General features: G+C 42.7%; 1 protein-coding gene across 9 annotated transcripts in view; it reads right to left on the bottom strand.

Annotated features, from left to right (window-relative positions):
• Positions 1–16,987, bottom strand: part of AKAP13 (A-kinase anchoring protein 13) — a 332,046-nt gene that overhangs the window by 296,340 nt on the left and 18,719 nt on the right. For 8 of the 9 annotated variants that reach the window (XM_030577586.1, XM_030577582.1, XM_030577585.1 and 5 more), the window contains exon 2: positions 11,137–11,194. The exons of the other annotated variant lie outside the window; for it this stretch is intronic. The gene's annotated coding sequence lies outside the window, so the exon portion shown is untranslated. The remainder of the gene's footprint in view (positions 1–11,136; positions 11,195–16,987) is intronic. 9 annotated transcript variants of the gene reach the window in all.

Genomic DNA, 16,987 nt, shown 5'->3' with positions numbered 1-16,987 from the left:
AAAACAAAGGGCAACTGTTATAGAAGGAGAATGGTGAACAAATGGAGTGGTGACTGAGTAGGTGGGAAGAGGACTGGGATAAGGCGGAATGTGCATGACGGAGCCAAGGGGTTGAACAGTGAATTTCAGGTGGTGAGAGTTTGCAAGCGAGAGAGAAAAGATGTATGTGCAATTAACATACTTTACACTTCTATATCACTTTTCATTTAAGTTGCTCAATAAAAACGTAAATTAAGGGTGTGTATCTTTTGGTACAGTCTGATTACATATTTCCCCTTTCCTAATCCCAGAAGAGTCCCAGCCTCATCCGGTAGCCCGGCTGCATCACGCTCACTGAATTGCTGTTCAATATTTAGTTATAAACTAATTGTTTGATGTGTGGCCCTAGGTCTTACAAAAAGCACACGAACTAATCTCAGTATGAATGAAGCAGTTTCCATGAGTCCTGCCTTATTCACCCTCCAAACTGTGTGCTGACGTAGGCAGATATCCTACATAAAAAGTAGTATACAGTTATGTAATTAAAGAATGCATCACTTTTTATACACACACACAGGTTTCAACAATAAGTCTGCATGAGTGACTATTACTGGCAGTTCCAGACTTTAAGGCTACACATCGTAACTTTAATATCCTTTTAAAGTAGGTTTTATAAAGTAATTTCCTAGTATTTTTAAAATAAATCAAAAATTCCGTATCATGCACAACTCTGCCTGGCACTAGCAGAATGGTCCCCACCCCTGCGCTTAACTTTCCACTTCAAAATTCACCATTACATATTGTATGAAATAAGGCAAACATCTATCAAGCTTACACATATGTTAAACGTGCCTGTATAGTGTCAATGGAACACCAAGAGATAATTAATTCATCCTATGATGTAGAAACAGCATGTATATGAAGAGTGCTTTTTTAAAATCCTTATAAATCAAACAGATTTTCAAAGGAACAATGAGGTGCATATTGCAGTCTGGGGACTCTCTCTCTATTACAGTGTTTCCCAAACTTGAGGTGCCGCTTGTTTAGGGAAAACCCCTGGCAGGCCGGGCCAGTTTGTTTACCTGCCGCGTTCGCAGGTTCGGCCGATCACGGCTCCCACTGGCCGCAGTTCGCTGCTCCAGGCCAATGGGAGCTGCTGGAAGCAGCACGAGCTGAGAGACGTCCCAAGTTTGGGAAACACCGACTATTACATTTCAAGTTTCTATCACTACTTGCTGATAGTCAAGAACTTTTTTTTTCTTAAATGGCAAAATTATCCTTCCAATACTCATCATTCTCAAACACCCCAACTGTTAATTCTTCAAACTTTCCAAAAACAGTCACCTCTAGGCTATGAGCAAACATGCTAACTTCAGCCCAAAAGTTGTAAGTGCTGAAATTCATCCTTGACACAATTGCAAGCAACTGAAAACAAATCAGAAAGAAATTCCTTGTGCAACTTTAACTAAAGGTTGCATCACTCTACAATCTACATAAAATATCTTTTTGTCAGTTGGTTAACTGAGGCATAGAGCAGTTAAGTCATTTGCCCAAGGAGAACTCATTTAAAACAGATACTGCTTTGTCTCCTTCACTTCCACTTACCACTTTAACAGTCTCATCACCACACTCCTCATCCCATTCTCAGTAGCTGCTCTTGAACAATCACACATTGATAAGTAATGAAGATAATCCATGTGCAAACAACATGCTGATGTGCATGCAAACACTCAGTTTATTTTTTAAGACGGTACCCAGTGTGGCAATACTGGCTAACCCACAAATCCGAAGGAAAATTATATACATGCCAGAGAACGTCGTGTTTTTCCTACATGGCAGAGCGATTTCTTGATAATGTGAGGATATTAAAGTCAGCCAAAGAAGAGACCTATTATTTATTAATCTAATCCAGCTCTCTTTGCCAATTAAGGGCTCCCTACAGTATGTTTTCCAGGGCTTCATGCAATCTAGTTTTAAGCTTTCAACATGGAGCACTTTCTTTCAAGAGCAGATATGATGGCAAAAATGATTCAGGGATGGAAACTGTAAAGTGTCGAGCACCCTCAACTTGCACTGATTTAAAGGTCCGCTCTCAGTCTATTTGTTGACCCTATCATTTTTAACTGTAACCTGTGCCCACCCTAATACACACACATGCTCACCAACACCACAAACTTGTTGCACATACATTACTCTAAATGAGTAAGAAACAGAGAAAGGCAAAAATGAGATGGCACTCAACTTTTGTAAGAAATGGAAGTGCAACACATCCACAGCAGGTCTACCTTAGCCCCCTAGACAGAGAACCCCCTCTTGTTTTATGAAAGGCATATTTTATGTTATCATTGTTTTATTTCCATATTTAAACATACACACACAGCTGGATAAAATGGGTAATTTACAGAGTTATATTTTGTTTCTAGAGCTTCCTAAGAAGGGGATGAGTGCAAAATTAGCTTCAAGGGCTTTGACATGGATTTATGTCAAAAGGAACAGTTGCACCTGACTGCTGCAGGGGCAGCTGAAATAACACCTTCCCTGACTAGCTTAATTTAGTATTAATACAGCTAATGGGACATCCCTAGAACTCCATGTATACATAGGAATATGCATAGAATTCTGTAACGCCTTCGTTTTGCAATAAGATGTTACCCCTTGTTTCTTGTGGGCCAGAGGGGCTGGTCACAGGCCTGCAGGTGAAGTACAGAGAACTTAGCATGCAGAACCTTTGAAATCCCGGAATAAGTCATGTGTGGACTGGGCTCAGCATTCAAGATTCTCTCACACTCAAAATGTTGGCAATGGGAAACAGCTGAGGGCAAACGGTGAGAATGAATTGCAGAGGCAGAGGGGAAATCTAGTCATAGTTTATAAATATATATGGGAGGAGAAATCGATCTAAGTTATGCAACTTCAGCTACATGAATAACGTAGCTGAAGTCGACATACTTAGATCTATTTACCACGGTGTCTTCACTGTGGCAAGTTGACAGCTGACGCTCTCCCGTCAACTCTATCTGCGCCTCTCGCCCTGGAAGAGTACCGGAGTCAATGGGAGAGCACTCCGCAGTCGATTTATCGTGTCTAGACTAGATGAGATAAATCAACCCCTGCTGGATCCATTGCTGCCCATCGATCCAGTAGGTAATGTAGACAAGCCCTAAGATGACTGAACAGTTATTACATTGTGCAGTGTGAGATGCTGAAATAAAAGAGAGGCGTTCGGGGGAGGGGAAAACAGGCTGAAGCCTGAATCCTCTCTCTCTTGTTATTTGTTCAGGTCATCCCACTAGTCAAGGCTTTCCTGATTAACAGGGTTCTATTTGAATAAAGCAAACATTCAGTTACAGTGCCTGTGGCTCTGTGTTCTCTTAGATCTCATTTATACTCATAAACATTGAACAGGCGAATGGCTCAGCACCTGCAAAAGGCACAACTTTTGAAACAACAACAACAACAACAACAAAAAAAAAACCCTGTGTGACAGAAATCAGAACTGTGTGGGATTTGCAAGGGAGGACAAAGGAAAGAAAAAGCTCAGGTTCTGTTTGTTTTTAGAGACTGAGACGAAGTTAAAGTTAAGAAGGCCACATACAGTATTTATTAAGCATTTATATAAAAACAGAAGCTATTCCACTATAGGCAATTGCTCAGTGAAGCTTTATTATAGCGTGTGATACACACATAAACATTAACATTGTTGAAGAGACAAAAAGTTGATTTCCCTTTTGCAATAAGGCATCGCCAAAGACAGGTGCAAGCCAACCATTTGCCATCACAGTACATGAACACACTATAGCTCAGTGGGTATAGGCTCTGGGATGAGGCCAGGGATGGGGTGCGGACTGACCTCCAGCGGCTCCTGGTCAGTGATGCAACAGGGGTGCTAAGGCAGGCTTCCTGCCTGTCCTGGCACCACAGACCACGCTGCACCCCAGAAGCAGGTCCAGCTCCTAGGTGGAGGTGCAACAAGCAGCTCCACGCTTCTCTCATGCACAAGCACCATTCTCCCTCCACCCCCCACTCCCATAGGCCAGGTGTGGAGCCGGTTCTCGGGGTGGGGACAGCGCATGGAGCCCAATGGCCCCCCTGCTTAAGAGCCAGGCCAGCTGCTGACTGCTTCTGGGGCGCAGCATGGTGTCACAACAGGTAGGAACTAGCCTGTCTTAGCCAGCAAAGAATCCTGTGGCACCTTATAGACTAACAGACGTTTTGGAGCATGAGCTTTCGTGGGTGAATACCCACTTCCTCAGATGCATGCATCTGAGGAAGTGGGTATTCACCCACGAAAGCTCATGCTCCAAAACGTCTGTTAGTCTATAAGGTGCCACAGGATTCTTTGCTGCTTTTACAGATCCAGACTAACACGGCTACCCTCTGATACTGTCTTAGCCAGGGGACTTTTAATGGCCCATGCGACTTAATAGCCCAGTTGGCAGTGCTGACCAGAGCCGCCATGAGCCAGGTGCCTTCCATTCCGCGACCCAGTCCTGGGTCACAACCCGCAGTTTTAAAACCACGGCTCTAGTTGAACAAAGTTTGAGTTATTTAAAAAATAATGTTGTGTTTTTAACCACATAAAAGAAAAAACAGAACCATTGTTCACATTACCAGTCACTGACATGAGATCCAGGAGGAAATAAAGTCAATATCATACTTTGAAATGAGTAACATTTCATTTCAGTCCCACTGCTGTACATACCCCCACCTCCTTCTCTTCTGAACACATGTGGATATGAAATCTAGACAGGGGAGTTACACAGCAAAGCAATTTTCCTTGTGGTCCTCCATCTGCGTCTGTAATCATCTGTTTCCACCTGTTGTCTCTTGTCTTATAGTTAGATTGTCATTTCTGGGGGGGGGGGGGGGGGCAAGGACTGTCTTTGTTCTGTGTTTGTACAGAGCCTAGCACAATGGATTTCTGATCCATGACTGGAGCTCCCAGGAGCTGCCACACTACAAATAATAGTAACAATAATTGCATTAGACTGTGTAAGCATAATGTGTTAAAAATCTGGACACTGTAAGTGAAGTATTATGGGCCTGCCATTTTTAGTACCCTTATCGACATTTGTGCTGCTGCCTGCCTTTCCAATACACAGGCAGTACAACAGTACTTACCTTGGGTTTTTGAGGGCAATACGATGCACCAGCTATCGAGAGAAACGGGGTTTTAAAAATAGCAGCTCTGTGAGTGATCAGCTGCAAAACTAAGAATTTACTGATGAGCTGAAGACGTATAAACTTTGATACTGAAGAAAGATGATCTTCACTCTGATGCCAAGTGGGTCAGACAGAGGAAGCATCTCAGCACTCTTCCAAGCCAAAGCAGAGTGGGAAAAGAATTAAGTACTACATGAGCAACTAAAAGGAAACACACTTCTGTCCATTTCAGCTTATTATGACTCATCACAAGTGGGCAAGGGTCGTCTCTGGCTGCGACATGAACACAAAGGCTTGCATCTAGAGCAGGTATTTGGAGACTGCACAGCAACTACTTGGGATTGCTATTACCACCAAAAAAATCAGAATACCAACCTCCATTGATTATGTATGCATTGTTTCTTTAAATCAGTAGCAGGAAGACAGGGAAGGGGGCCTGAGAAGATGCTACCCAGAAATGTTACAGTCAAGACAAGAGAGCAGGTAGCTTTAGGGATCATATTGATTTCTTATTTAATGAAATTCATGTTTGATGTTAGAATAAAGCAATTCTTGCAAGACTCTTTACAGTCCTCATATGAGTGATGTTACATTTATATAGATATTTTAATCCATCATAACTATATCTGGAACACTTACAGCAAAGTCTCCTCTACCACATAAAACAACAAAACAAGCCACAACAACAACAAAAGAACACAAGCAAGTCCACATGCCACAAGAGTCTCCTTCTCCAAATGCATGTATAGAACCTTCCCCCAGGAGTTTACAATTGTCCTTTCTCAGGCTTCTCATCACTTGCCATGCTTTGGGCCAAGACAGTCTCCATATTCAGGGATGCATCTCTGTCACAGGGTAGTCTCACTTGCCCAAATGGTCAAACCTAAAACCAACTAAGTTTTACCAGGGTTATGCTTATGGGACTTGGAAATCCTCCATCTGCCTCAGCAAAATAAAAAGATCACCAGCTGCAACAACACAACAACATGTTAACCATAAAACAATAGAACCTTTGGCCAACATGCATCCTACCCTGCATTAAGGGCAAAAATATAATTTTCTACTATGTCTTTTCCAAGACGCATCCAGCCTCTGTTGGATTCATGGTAAGGAGAGACTCCGTTCAATTTTAGTTTTTCTTTGCGTAACCAGTAGAGCTTTCTAAAACCTTTGCAGTTAGGAGGAGAGGATAGTAAGGAGGAGGTCTAGAAATTATTTATTCCTGTCCACACCACAGATGCATGGCCAGGAAGATTTCAAGTGAATGCCTTTAAAATAGTGTAGATAGAGTATTAGAGTAGTTAATTGCTTGGGACTTAGCTGAGGAGGTGCACAGACAGCTAAAGACAAAGCACAGAGCTATAGGTCTTCCAAAGAAAATACATATGAAGAGGAATGAGGGAATTCTTCCACTGCCTCCTTTGGGAAGCAGCTGCTGAGCCAGAGCAGACATTTCATTGATGGCCCCTTAAATGCTTTTGACGAGAACTCCCAGTGGAAGAGATAGAGCTGCAAAAGTCAGAAGAGAACTCAACAGGAAGGAGCATTCAAGGTTCCCCTAACATATACTCTACAATGTATGTATTAGTTTATGTACTGCCTATCGCCAGGACAGCGAGGCCCATTAACAAGAGTTATCACTCCCATTTCTAAATGTTTTATTACATTAAGTGATAACCCCAAAATCACCCCAGCAAATGTGTATAACCCAAAGATTTTACAATGAGCATTTAAGCTCGCCAGACTCAGGCCTCTCCAAAGGGAACAGAGAAGTCTCAACTAAGGACCATCCTGGCATCAACCTGAGGCTACAACTATAACGGCAAAAAACAGGACTCCTAATACACAACCAGTCACAATGCTGCAGCACCATGGATTGTACGGATGGATCCTATTATGCCATTGTACACAAGGCCAACGAGTGTTACCCTAGGAACTCCATATTTTATTTAACAGGGTAAGATATAGCATGAAAGAGAACAGTCTACTTCTCCAGAGAAACTTGCAAGCTAAACAACCCTAAATAGGAGTCTTGAGACACCCTGAAAAACAACCTTCAGAGTCCAAGGAAGCTCAAAAATATGTGGGCAACCAGCAGAGTGGATTTGGGAGAGAGGTGGTCTGCCCTAGAGGTACCCAGAAACCCACGAAGAACCCACTGCAGACTCTTAAAGTACAATGCAACAAGACAACAATGTCCAACCTCATCCTTCAGTCTGCACCTTAAAGCTAGGAGTTAGCCCAGGGCGTCTGTATTAAGCAGCCTGGAAAATTTTAGTTTAGGCTCTCCTAAACATACAAGAGATTAAAAGGTCCACAAAGAGAAAATCCTTGTCCATTCTATAGGCTTATCTATTTGACATGGGAGAACTCAGTAAGGGAGAGTTTAACATGGGTAATCTGATGAGCAGAAACATTCTTGAATAGTCTTGGGCTAAACCATATCCTGGGAGAGGAGATAAGCATACAACAACCATAGCAAATTTAAAACAAGGACCTTCAGCAAAGCACCATGACAAACGTGAATTAAAAGAAAGGAGTAATGGCCCTTCATAAAGGGTAGGGCTTTATCAGGGTTCCACTGTACAAAACAGAGACCATCTAATAGCCCATTAAACCTGTTACAAATAATTATTAAATCAAAGGAGAGAAAAACAATGTCAGCCTTGTGTGTGTTTCATTGTTGAATAATGACAGTGTTTACCTTTCTAGCGTAAAGCATTACTGCTCTGGATCCAACTTAAAGGCAGAGCAGATGACAGATTTAATTATGTCTTTCCCTCTTAACTACCAGTGTCTGGGTTATTTATTAACCAGGCCTGCATATATTCATAGATTTGACTTGCTGTCTAATATACGAAGCTACAAGGATCTGCTTCCCCACTACAGTTAGAATGGCTGCCTGGGCACTTTATGCAATCTTCCTTTATTAATTTGCATGGTGTTTTTTTCCCTGTGGACCCACTAAAACGTCAATACAGCCAGAGGGCTGTGATTTAGTCAGAGTTCAGGAAATAAGCAGAGCCAGGATAGGTCAATAACTTAGATGAGAGCACTAAGGAAAACCCACTAATACACTGCAGATGTGTTGCAATGGCTCCCTAGGTGTCACTCTTCTCTATCACTGTGTCTACACTAGCATTTTGTTGTCTGACATCCCAGTTTGGAACCACCACAGGGTGATAGCACAGCACAAGCACACACTGTATGAAACAGGAATCTTCCCTCCTAGGAAAGAAATAGTCAGAACTGGTTACATCCTCTCTTACTCTGTCTAAGGGTAAAGCTGTGTCTTGGAGTTTGTCAGCCATAAGAGTTGAGGCTGGAACTTGGTTCCTTCTATATTCCTGCTATTTAGGGCTGTACTTGACTGGGTGGAGAGGCTGGGCTTGCACTTAGGAGAGGAAGATTACAGCAAAGAAGCAGACTGATTTTCACAAGCAAGCCTCTGGAAGGGGGAGAGATGTCTTTTCTCCCAGATCTCCTGGAAAATAGAGTTAAGGATATTTCCAAAGCTGCCTGGGTGCTTTAAAGTACTAGGGGTCAGTGTTTTAATGACATTCCCTGCACCTGGCACCTCCCATGCCCACAATGAACTCAGAGGGCTCAACAAGCTAGAACAAAGGTTCCAGAATACCAGCACATAGCCTAAATGAGTCCTGTGTTCTATCATTCAGGCTGTTCATAGCCAGGAGAGATATCTGGAGAGACTCCTGTGGACCGTTTTGGAAACTTCCACATATAGGTCTCTGTCAAGACAGCTGTTCTAGATGAGTAAGATGCGGAGGATGCTAATGTATCCAACCACCACCAAGCCTAAGGGTGGTTCTTAGAGAACTCCTCTGCCATATGGTCTGTCAGGTCCTCTAGAGAGAAATCAGAATATAGAAAGAGGCTGCTACTGAGTTCACTTTGGGATGAGAGAACCACAACTCTTTGAGGCAGTCTTCTAGCCTGTATGCAGGTTTCTGGATAAGATAAGAACCACACTATGCATGGAACAATTTGAGTCAGCACCTTGGAAAGAGAGAAGTGGACAAGGAGAATGAGCTAAGAGGGACCTCTTTGCAGAAAGTCAGGAAAACCCATGACTTTGCCTAGAGCAGAGGTGAAAGTAAGCCGGTATGGTCAGGTACGGCAGCCGGTGCAGGGAGCCCCAGGCCCTTTAAAGCACCACCAGAGCTCCAGCAGCCGGGTTCGGGCAGGGATTTAAAAGGCTCGGAGCTCCAGCCCCAGCGGGGAGCCCCAGGTCCTTTAAATCACTGCCGGAGCCCCGCCACCGCTATCCCGCAATGGCAGGAGCACCAGGGCCCTTTAAATCCCCACCCAAGCCCTGCCGCCCCAGCGTAGCAGCGGCAGGGCTTCTGCGGTGATCTAAAGGACCCGGAGCTCCATGGCAGCCAGAGCTCAACCCTGAGCCCCGGGGCTCCTAGCCACCTCTGCAGCTGGTAGCCCCAGGTGATTTAAAGGCCCCGCCTCTTCCAGTTGAGGCCACACCTCTTCTGGTTTAGGCCACGCCCTCTGCTCAGGACTCCAGCGTACCAGTAAGTCCTTTAAGTTACTTTCACCCCTGCCCTAGAGCCTTGTCTGGTTTGATTTTTAAGACTACACATGTGAGGAGTCACTAGGCCCACTCCCCAGGCATTATTCTCTGCAGAGGAAAATAGAGCTGGGGAGGCAGCAGACTGGAGCACAGTAGTGGTTTGTTCTACACTTGGATCCACCTGACTCTCCTCAAGTCCATGGCATCAAAAGTCAGAGGGGCCTTGGAGGAATAGGCTCTGCAAACCCATGGGGCCCAAAGACGGTGGCTGCAGAAGCAAGAATGGTGAGAGAAAAACCTCTCAGCCACTTTAAAGAAAAAAAAGAAAAGTCATGGGTCTATCTAGGTATTTATGTAGCACTCACCACTGCAGTATCTGAGCACCTAAAGACATGAATATGCAGAACATATGCAATTTTTTCCACTCTCTGCAAGCGCTTGTCTAAGATTTAAAACCAGCCCCTCTTGCATCCTAAGTGAGACCTCTGCCCCAGGGCAACAAGGCACCCTGCATGTTTGGCAGCCTGACACCCTTTTCAGCATAAAGACCAGAAAAGTACAGTGTGTTGCAGGTCAGTCCTAAGGTGCATTGGCAGAGCGGTGTACTGGAAGCCCTCTTGCCTATACAGTATGCATTGCAGTAGTGGATCCCCATGTTTGGCTCGTGATAATAAGCCTTTGCCACTTAATAGCAGGAAAACAGAATTTTCCCAGAAAAATTAGAAAAATTAGACAGCTGTAGCCCTGAATTCTGATTGAAATCAACCACGAGCACCCATAAAAACAAGAACAGGGACAGCGTCTTCATTGTTCAACAGGGACAGGATGTGAAATAGAGCAGTTTGCATTGTCAGAGGGTACACTGGAATTTTTTTTTTTCCTGTTTGAATGAATCCAAAGATTCAAAGCTAAGTTGCTGAGCTTTGCCGAATTTTGGATCAAAACAATTCAAACTTGTTAAGTTTCAGATGATATGTCCTCAACACTAAACATTCCTTCCTGGAGAAGAAAAGTAGTTCACCTGAAAAAGTGGCCCAAATACCCAAATCTTGGCAAATTAGGGCTAAATTTCTACAATGAAAATCAGGTCCCCATCCCATCTCATTACCCCCTCTCACCTCAAGAGTCTGGCATATCTCCAATCAATGATCCCTTTGTAAATAGCTATCGTGGCTAGCTGAAAGATATAAAACTTGCTGTTCTGCAACTGGATCCTTTTTAGTTGATTATATAAGGAACATTTTCCAGAAAAGTGAGAAATTAAAAGATCACTCTCCTAAATCGTACTACAGGCATTATCCTACTTATGTTTAATACACATCTCTAGACTTATTTAGCCACAGCTTACATGGGCAGCCAGCTGGCAGCTTACAGTTACAAAAAAACATACTATAAAAGTAAAACATGGAACCTGAACCTGTAAATACAAAAAATAATTTTGCTTCACTTACCTAAGCAAAGTTCTCATCAGAGACACACAATTTTCTGATATTAAAATCTGAGAGAGACCTGAAAGAGACCAAAAAAGGGCCACGAATGAACCATTTTAATTTCACATACCCAAAAGTGACAAAACAAAAAGGTCAACAGCTTAAAAAAAAACCAAAACACTCCATTATGATACCTTTCAAGCAGACCAAGTAGTGGAAAGGACGCTATTCAGAAAGCCTTCATGTCAGAAATAAAGGATCTGATCTTCCATTGCATTACACAAGTTTTATACCAGTTCAAGCCCACAGAAGTCAGTGGATTTCACTGGCATAAAGCTAGCATGGCATGGTAGAGAACCAGGCCCAAAGAATGTAGCTAAACTGTGCCACTGCCATGTTCAGACTTTATTTAATCATTGGCTTCTTTCTTTTACAAGCCAGCAGTGCTCAAGAGTGGAGAAAGGAGTAAACAGACAGCTGCCTAGCCTGGAAGAGGGTGGGTGGGGGAACTGAAACGGTCGGTCATTACAAATATCCAGACACTCCCAGACTGAAATTCCAACAGAAACATAGGAAGGCCCAACATTCTGTTCAGTATGTGGAACCTTGCAGTCTGTGGAACATATCACATGCATGTAACCATTAAGTTTTTAGCATCCAAATATGGGGTGGAGCTGTAGCTGGCATTAGGAAGGCAGCATTGGTGGCTGTACTGGCCCTTCCAAAATGGATATGATGTGTGTGTGTGTAGATATAGGTATAAAAACGTCTGAGGCTTGTTAGGATTCACCATGAACAGCAAAAAGAAAGTAAATAAGCTAGATGAGATTGACTGTATTGGGCCACTATATTGACAATGGTGTTTAATAGTTAGCTGAAGAGGGAGAATTCTTTGTTCTCAGTATTAAAATTTGCACGGCTGGCCTTAGCTGAAGGACCATCATTCACTACTCTGGTACAGCTTAGTTAGGCTGATCTTCCTCTCAGACAGACAGTGCATTATCAGAAGTTCCTGCTATTCATTCTGCTTCCTGTTCCTTAGTGAAAGCCTCTTTTATAGCTACTCTTAGAGAGGTTGTTAAACCAGGGGAAGACTTTAGGATACAGCAGATAAAGTACTTAGAATTATTCAGGAGAGGGCAACGGGAAGTTACACTGGCTTGTTACCGCTGCGCCAAAACTTAGAGAAAAGAATCTATTTATTTTCTTCTTAGCAGATAAGAGAACCAACAATATTGCGATCAAAACTAGAGCAGCAGTGGAAAAAAATATTCTATTTTAGTTTAAATCTACATCTGGGATTTAGATTTAGTTGCATTAGCCAACTGAATGTGTTTGACTGGTAATTTATGTACACATGCCCAGAGACCAGGTGTGCTGGGAACATTCTCAAAAAATCAAATAAAAAAAATTAAATTGGGGGCTGGGGGGCAACTCACCAACCCATACAGGAAGACCCTTTCTGCTAAAGCTTCTCCAGGTGAAGTCAGTTCGTGAATAACTTTCGAGGTCAGAGCCTTTTTGCCATTTGACTTAAATGGGAGCAGGACGCTACTCTCAGTGTTCCTTAACCAGCGTCAGGTATCAGCAATTCCAAGCAGTTATTTTGCAGATTTCCATATATTATTAAATGACTGTTCTCTATTCAAAAACCACCACGACAAGCCTGGCATAGTACTTGACTGTTCAGAAGGCCCTGAAAAGCTTAACAGCATCTGAAAATACTGTAAGGACTCTGAAAAACTACCTCCCTCCCATGGCCAAACAGCTTTTAAACAGGCTGTTTTGAAAAAGTAATAAACAAACATACATTTTGGTTTGCCATCACAATATAGCTAAAAAATTAACTTGATACAAATGCAAGCACTTTGCAGGCTTCCAAAACGGGGATTTGGGGAAAAGTACATTGTTAACCAAAAGTTAAGACTAATGGCAAAAGATATGAAGGTAATGTCCACCATTAAGAAGTCAACTTAATAAATAAATAAATAAATAAAAATAAAAGGGAACGCTGGTACCACACTTAAACCAGATCCGCCACCCTGAATCACTGCGCCATCCATTCAGAACATCTTGGCAAATCCTGTTTGAGGTATTCCCTCAAACCACAGTGAACGGAACAACCTCTGTGAGCAAAGGCAGTGGGATGTAGCCTAAGGTTTTGGATTATACAGACAGGAGCATTTTTCCTGTAAAGCATAAGGTGATGTTATTCTTCAGACAACCTTGCTGCCAAAGTGTCAGAGAAGACAGGCAAACAATGTCCACCTGTGACAATGATGGGAGGGGATAAACCAATACTCAGGTTACAACAGGCCCTAATAAGGATAAGCCCCAGGTCCTCACCTGGAAGGTGAGGATAAGTGCCAGAGAGGGAGAGCATCTCTCTCTGTTTACAGGGGTGGGGATGGAATTGCCTCAGTATGGCAGCTGTACTCACTCTGTAGAATGTGCCCAAGTTATTACACAGGGTTATTTAGTTCAAAATGAGTCGTAGGGTATGTCCACGCTCAACCCAGGTCTATGGGACCCGGGCTTGTGGACTCAGTATGTCCAAGTCTATGCTTGAGCAGCCACACTGTATTTAACCCTGGATTTACAATTGCTGGACACAAGCCTCATAGCTGTGCTAAAATGTCCGTACTATACTATACTGATTCAGGTCTGAAGCTTGACCTGTGTCCACACGACAAAATGACTCTGCTTGAACTCAAGTCACAGCAGGACCCAGGCTCTGACCCACACCCCTATACTGACCTGTATCAGACCGAGTCAGAACAGAAACAGGACTTAGGCTCAAACATGAGTCAGAGCCCAGGCTTAGTGTACAGTTTACATATACTCTTAGAGGTCTCCAAGGGAGGCCCCTCTTCCCCAAGATATCAATAGGCCCCAGAGTAGACAGCCCCCATCAGTTCATACTGACGCTCTGCCTGTCTCCGGCATCAACAGCATCCTTCCCTCCCATGTGATCTGTGGCAGGGAGGTGACAGTTTAACAAATGAAGTAGCACAAGTGTAATAGCAGAGCTTGCCATTAACACATCTGCTTCTTCACACTGTCGTGATGAACTATTTCAGAATGGTGACACCTATTAAAGCACGCAGCTACAAAACTACCCAAAACTGTCAATTTTCATACCAAAAGGAGATAAAATACACCCATACGTTAAAGTTGCTATTAACTAAAGATTTTAGGATTTCTGTACTAACTGCAACGCAAACCTACAGCAACGTTCACATTAATATAATTTCTGTAATTATATAAGCATTTTTAAATGGGAATCAGGAGCTCTGCTACCAATGCATGTGTCCTTGGGCAAATCACCTAGCCCATTTTATTTTAACAGGTCCACTAACTCTGGTTGCCCAGCTTGAGACATCTATGCGGATTTTCACCACATGCACTGCAGCACCCACTGACTCTAGCAGAGTTGCAGGTGCTTTGTTTGCAGGCATCTGGTTTCAGTGGACATTTTTGGAAATGGTGACTCATTTCTTTGTGCCTGAGTTGCCCCACCTATTATATGAGGATAATTATGCTTACCTAGCTGCATGATGTCTTTGCAAGCCCACATATAAAAAGCCAAAGTACTGTTATATATGTATACGATACACAGAAGGGCTTAAGCATATTCCTTAATTTGCATCTTGGCACTATTAGCACTGAATGTATCAAAACAAGTCAACGGGTGTTTCCTAGAATAGAAATGTGGTAATGGGATGACACGATTGAGCTTGTTTGTTCTGTACATTTTGTAAGCTAGTTGGTTCTGCCCTGTCAAAGCACAACCCTTGTTGCACCAATGTTTAATTAAAAACAATTAGGCAAGAATACCCAAACCTTCCAGCTTGTTCTCAGAGCGCAACACCGTAAGGTTATCCACGACAGCTGTGCAACCAGAGACATGCATTTTACCCCGTGAAAAGGAACAGCCCTATGAGTTCTCTAGCTCAACAAGTAGCTTTGAGCTTGATACAGAGTAAAATTCTATGCCCTTTGTTATGCAGGGGGTCAGACAAGTTTATCAATTTATCAGAACTGTCTCTTCTAGCCTTAAAGCTATGAGTTTGAGTTTTAACACAACAAGATTTATGCCTATTGTTCCACACCTGGATAGCACAAATCCTGCTCCATTTCAAAAGCTACCTTCTGTCCCAGTGATGGATACAAGAAGTCTCAACCAGAAAGAGAGTCAAGTGCTCTTTTGCATATCACTACCAGCATGCTCTGCTGGTTCACAGTTGTTTCAGAGATGCTGTTATTCTGAGATTAGAAATGTCGATGCTTTGGGGGAGCACTTAGTTCTTGTTCGATTTGTTTAACAAGCCTGAATTGTGGAAAGTTTTAGAACACCTACACACATCCTTTTCTTAGCTTCCATAATCTTAAAAATCTAATATTTGGAATAACTGGTACTGAAAGAAGTGGAAGATATTTCAACAGTAGTTTCTTTGTCACTAGATGAATTTGCTGCAGCACACTGGTTTGTGTTTGCAGATGCAACCGAATTTTCTACATGCTTTGCAAGGACCACCAGTGCATTATTAACTAATGTGAGTGTCTTTCTCAATGAAAATGTATTCATCCTAAAGCGTATAATGGTAACAAAGTTCCGTTTGTGCAGAAAGTTTCCCACAAACCTGGACTCACTGGGAGATGTAATTTTAAAAAAATGGAAACCAAAGTTCAAATTAAAAGGTGATTATTTAAACACGCTGTGCTCTGAAATAGTCATAGCAATACCAACCAAACATGCCGGAAGAAGGTAAGGTAGGGTTACTAGCACAAAATAAGGTGAAGAGCAACCGAAACAGTGTGCACAAGAGAGAGAAGCTCTGCAAGACCCAGAGTAAAAACGTCTGCTCAACGTATGCAATGCTTTTCAGCTCTACGCTATCTTGAAACTGCTTATCTAGTACTTCAGCACAATTTTCTGCTACTGAGTCATGCACTTTCAATCCCCGGCTTTCTCAGTACTATCAGTGTTCATGCAATCTCCTGCTGCCTACATAAATCCACATTCAATATAAAAAAAATTAATATTGAAAAGATCCCCAGATCTCCTACAGTTACTAAATACTGTTCAGCTTTTGAAGGCAAATTCATAGCCAACATCAACAATACTACCAGAATTTTGTTGGAGTTTCATACTGGATATGAAAGCCATCCTAAATTTTGGAGAGTTTGGAAGCCTGTCTAATACTCATACATGTTAGTATGTAATTATACAATGATGTGATCTTTCTCAAGGTTACAAAACAACTTGCAAACTAAGGTCATGTCTGCATTTAAAACTTTTGCTGTACAATAATGTTGGGTAGGAGGGTTCCCTCTCCCTCCCCTTTTAGTTTGTTTTTAAGAACAAACTTTTTTATACTAGCAAAGCAGCTTCCAAAGCTTCTTTTTGCTGATAAAACTTACTTTGTTTTGGTAGCTGGTTTAAGCAAAGCACCACTTTGCCAGCATAAGCTGTGTCTATGCTAGGAAGGCATAGCTATATCAGCAAACCTTCTCTAACAAGAGATTAGACCTTCAGCTCTGCTTCTGCAAGGAGATACACCTCTACCCCAATATAATGGGACCCGATATAACACGAATTCGGATATAACGCAGTAAAGCAGCGCTCCAGGGGGGCAGGGCTGCGCACTCCGGTGGATCAAAGCAAGTTCGATATAACGCAGTAAGATGTTTTGGCTCCCAAAGACAGCATTATATTGGGGTAGAGGTGTACATGCAGGCTAAATTCTGTGCTGTGGTCATGTAGGGTCCCAGTGAAATAAAGCAAGCTGAGTAGGGGTCCACCCATAAGCATCTCCTTCCCCAGCCCCAGCCCAGTACCTGCACCTCCATCCAAAGCCCTCATTCCTCC

This window comes from Gopherus evgoodei, chromosome 10, assembly GCF_007399415.2.
Source record: "Gopherus evgoodei ecotype Sinaloan lineage chromosome 10, rGopEvg1_v1.p, whole genome shotgun sequence".
NCBI classification, from domain to species: domain Eukaryota; kingdom Metazoa; phylum Chordata; order Testudines; family Testudinidae; genus Gopherus; species Gopherus evgoodei.
The sequence above is the reverse complement of the archived record's forward strand: the minus strand, read 5'-3'. Positions and strand labels throughout refer to the sequence as shown.